Source organism: Manis pentadactyla (genome assembly GCF_030020395.1).
Source record: "Manis pentadactyla isolate mManPen7 chromosome 15 unlocalized genomic scaffold, mManPen7.hap1 SUPER_15_unloc_1, whole genome shotgun sequence".
In the NCBI taxonomy this organism is placed as follows: Eukaryota; Metazoa; Chordata; class Mammalia; order Pholidota; family Manidae; genus Manis; species Manis pentadactyla.
The window spans coordinates 2,507,866-2,512,685 of record NW_026644588.1 but is presented as its reverse complement, the minus strand read 5'-3'; the positions used below and the strand labels follow the sequence as shown (position 1 = coordinate 2,512,685).

The following is a 4,820-nucleotide window of genomic DNA, read 5'->3' as shown; positions in this document are numbered from 1 at the left end:
AACCTCATTAGCTGCGGTGAGCACTGAATAATGTGGAAAACAGTGAAATAAGTCCCAAGCCTCTCTCTGACATGCACACCTACTCACCCATTCCACAGGAATGTCACTTTCGTGCTGAAGATGCCAGTTAACATGCACGGGGCATGTGACCTTGTCCTGGGACCTGGCAGTGCGCTTAGCTTCCACCTCCCCTGCGTGCACCCCCATGCGTTCAGACCCGCCTGCCTGTCACTGTTCTTACAAAGAACTCAGTCTACAGAAGTTTCAAAGAACCACTGAAATTACAGAAATAGTCCTGCCAGCCAGCCCCGCCTTCCCTCTGGATTTCCCTAAAACAAATGCTTCCTCCTGCACACCCCTACTTCTCTCCATAAAGATCCCTTCCCCCCAGCTGGTCCCCTGGCAGTGTCCTTCCCAGCCACTGTGCACCCACACCCCTGCCATGCTGTCAGTATGGGCACATGCCCTTACTATGCTCAAGGGAACCCCCTGACCCAGCACCTAAGGCCCCAATTCAGGGGTTGGCAGTCCCTCTCCTAAGGGCAGGGTGCTTGTGTTTTTAAACAAAGTTTTATTGGAACCCAGCCCCACTGGTTTTCCCATTGCTGTCTGGCTGCTTGCACAAAGGAAGGCAGCATTGGGTGGGTGTGACAGAGACCACGTGGCCCTTGAGCCTAGAATGTTCCCATGTGACTGGGAAGTTTGCTGCCTGCCCTTCTGTGTACCCTGTGGGGCCTCTCGGGCTGCCACCTGCCTCATCTGAGAGCCCAGTGTCCCCAGGCCTGGGACAAGCACTCACTGCCCCAGGGTCTCCAACACGCTTTTCACTGAGGGATTATTTTTCCTGTCTTTTGTTTTAGCTTGAGTATGTCGTCATGCTTTTCATCTCCCTTTAGAATGAATTATTTACTTTGATGTGTCATTCAAACTATTTTACAACAGTTTGAATATTTATAATTTTTACAACTATAGTTAATATTTGTTCCTTAAAATATGCAGTTTCTGGTTTTTTAGTTGAAGTATAGTTGATTAATATTTTACCAATTTAGGCATCCCACAGAGTGTTTAATAATATTTATTTCCATTTATTGGTATCTTCTTTGGTTTCTCCCATGAGTGTCTTTTAGGTTTCAGGGTAAAAGCCTTTCACTTCCTTGGTTAGGTGTATTCCTAGGTATTTTATTACTTTTGATACAATTGTGAATGGAGTTGTTTCCTTGATTTCTCTTTCTGCTAGTTCACTGTTAGTGTCCAGGAATGCCAAAGCTCCTGACCAATGACTGCGCTGAGTGGAGAGTTTTTCATGTGTGGGCCTCAGTATGCTGAGCTATGTTTCCTTTATACCCTCTTTGGTGACAGCTTTTATGAGTGAATGTTGAATTCATCAAACGCTTTCTCTGCATCTGTTGAGATGAACATGTGGTATTCGTCCTTTTTCTGTTAATGAGGTGTATCACATCCATGGATTTGCAGATGTTGGGCCATCCTTGCATCCCTTATATAAATCGTACTTGGCTGTGCAGAATGATCATTTTAGTGTCTTTTTGAATTTGGTTTTGCTAATATTTGTCTTGATATTTTCTGGGAGTACACTCCTGTGGATACTGGTCTTTAGTTTTCTTTTGTGTAGTGTCTTTGTTATGTTAAGGTATTGCAATAATACTGGTCTCAAAATGAGTTTAGAATCATTCCTTCCTGTTATTATTTGCAATATTTTGAGAATGTTAGGGTAAGATACAAATTTTAATGAATGGTTTCTGCACACAACACTGCAGACAGTAGTATCATCACTCTACACACTCTTTGGGAACACCCTTGTCTTCTCTGAACAATCGTATACCACGAGGAGATCTCATTTCACCTATTTTCTCCACATATTTCCTTCTCCTGGAGAATGAAGAGTATAACTACGAACAGTGATGAGTCTGTTAAGAGATACAGAGGTGATGTATTTACAGGGGAGAACCCTGATGCAGTTAACTCCATGAGTTCGAAAGGGATAACAGTGGGAGAAGTCATGGTGCAGAATGGCTGCTGTGGTGCCTTCCAGATGTACAGACTGATCAATGCTTTCACTCCATCCACACAGCTAAACGTAGGTAAACATCATTGATCAAAAGCAGTGCATGGTGAATAATAAAGATCTGAGGGCATGAACAAGGTAGTGTTAACAATGGTACCGTGGGAATCTGATATCCAGTCACATTCCATGTACTGGCTGGCTCGGTCTGCCCCACCTGCTGTGACAGAGTCACCGTGCCTAAAGGACTGCCTTCAGGAGACTGCAATTTATTGACAAACTACAGAATGGAGAAAGAATTTGTGAATCTTATACTCACAGGGATCAATATCCACAGTATATTTTTCTAAAAAACCTCATAAATGAACAACAGCACCCCAGTATAAAAATGGGCAATGAGTATGCATAGCCATTTCTCCAAAAATATACAAATTGCTAGTATGTGTACAGAGATATGCTCAACATCATCATTACTTATTGGGTAAATGCAAATGAAAACCACAAGTATATATTACTTCATACCTGCTTGATTGGCTGTAATCTAACATAGACAATAAGTTTTTGAGAGAATGTGGAAAAACTGTCACCTTTGTGCATTGCTGGTGGGAATATGAAACAATGCAGGAGGTTAGCAAGAAGAGTTTGGTGATTTATCAAATGACTATGAATTGAAAATATCATATGCATAGAAATTTCACTCTTAGGTATGTTTCCCAAGGAATTCAAAGCAGGGACTTCCTAGATATTTCTACACCAGTGTTCAGAATCATATTCTTTTCAATAGTCTAAAGGTGGAAACAAAACAACTGTTCATGCACAGATGAATGTGTAAAGGAAATGTCATATACATAGATAAAATGGAACCAGTTTTAACCATAAAAGTGAATCAAAGTTTCATGTGTGCTACAAGTTGAAATGACATTGAAAACATTTTGTTTACTGAAATAATGCAGACACAGAAGGACAAATATTGTGTGAATCTGGTCATGTGAAGTACCAGATCAGGCAAATTCATGAGAGATAAAAGAGCAGAGGGACAGCTGAGAGCAAGAAGAAATGGGATTTATTCTTTAATGGGCCCCAGCTGGTTGGGGATGATGAAAAGCCCTGGGTACAGAGAGTGGTGATGGTCACAGACGTTCTGAATGTATTTCATGCCAATCATGGGAACTTAGAAATGGTTAAGTCATGAATATGATATTCTGCACAGTCACAAACAAGAACAAATTATAAAAATGGTTAACTGGTAAATGATTATTAAGTATAATACCAGAGATATACAGAAGCTGGCATCTATATACTCACTATTTCAAGAGTGATTTCTAAACAATTTAAGAGCAAAACCTAGGAGTTCTAGGATCCCTAAGGATCAGCAGGAAGGGGATAACAGTGGGGAAACATAAAGGCAAAATATTACATGTCTGTATCAACCAGAGCTGAATATCTAAAAAGACACTGATGTAAAAAGTAAAAACCAAATTCATCATGTAGAAGACGACAAAGGTGACCACCAGCATCAGGATGGTGTGGGCAGCTCTGGTCTCTGGGGCGAAGTTGTGGTGGCCCTTGGGGGTGTGAATATGCTGCACCCTCTGGTGATGTCTGCGAAGGAGACCCACCATGGAGCCGCTGGTCCAGACCATGAGGCCAATAAGCACGGCATCCGGACATGATGACATGATGCCAACACCTGCCCTGGGAATTGAGGAGCAGAACCACCTGCCTTGTGTGTCAGTATAATTTCCCATGTTCTGTGCACCAGTCACATTCAAGGGAATGTAGATACTTGCTAAGGCACCAAACACCCAGCAGACACAACAGGAAGGACCAGGGACCTTGGGAACTATCCTGATCATCATCTTCTCCACTCTCCCAGGGATGAGTGTGAAAAACTGGTAGGTGCTCAGGACACATGTGCAGCACAGGGTGGAGCTGTGAGCCACTCTGTGTGTATAATATACAATGTTACACCCAAGAATGGACAGAGGTTTGCGCAAAAGAAAAGCCGCCATCGTGTGGGGAATCCCAGAGGAGAGAAGAATCAAGAGATTGGCCAAGGCCATGTGGGTGAGAACCACGTGTGTGGGTCTCTTCTTGTAGCCACGTAACACTGGGGAGACATTATATAAAAAGAGGGTGACATTGGCCAGCGTCCCAAATCCAATCTGTACCAGAAAGGTGGTTTTCAGAGCCACATTCCCTGTAGTTCATAGGGCATCTTTATCAGAAAGCATGGAGAGGGCTTCAGAGAGGCCTGGAGACAAAGGGGGCTGTGCTGGTGGTAACGTCAGCAGCCTTCTTACATAACCAGCATTGGAAAGGATCCTTTCCCTTTCTTCTCCTGCAAAGGGAGACACTTCGTCCTCTGTAGAGATGGCTTTACCTGGAGGACATACACCTGATGCCAGTTACTATTTGCAACATTATCATTTTATATTTATTTCAGTTTATCTTCTGCCTGTCCAGAATGTCCAGTCTTTGAAATGAGGAACCGTCTGTGGTGTTCCACATACTGCTGTCCAATAGGCGCCCATAGCCTGTCCTGAGTGTGACTGTGCCCCAAGGGACAAGGGCACGTGCTGCTCCCCTGACAGTCCCTGGTCACCCTGCCTATTATACGGGTGAGTCATCAACAACCATGAAGTGGAGAGTTCAGAAATATTGCTGAGATTGTAATTAGTTATCAAACTAATTTCATTACACACTTTGGAACCATAATCCGTAGAGTGAGCAGATACCAAATAAGTTTACAATATCAGTAGCTGTTTCTGATATCTGGCATTTCGTGTAATGTGCTTGG

General features: G+C 43.0%; 1 pseudogene; it reads right to left on the bottom strand.

The window, feature by feature from the left end:
• Nucleotides 1-3,136: 3,136 nt before the first annotated feature.
• On the bottom strand, nt 3,137-4,254 carry LOC118913241 (vomeronasal type-1 receptor 2-like; annotated as a pseudogene).
• Between the last annotated feature and the right edge of the window lie 566 nt (nt 4,255-4,820).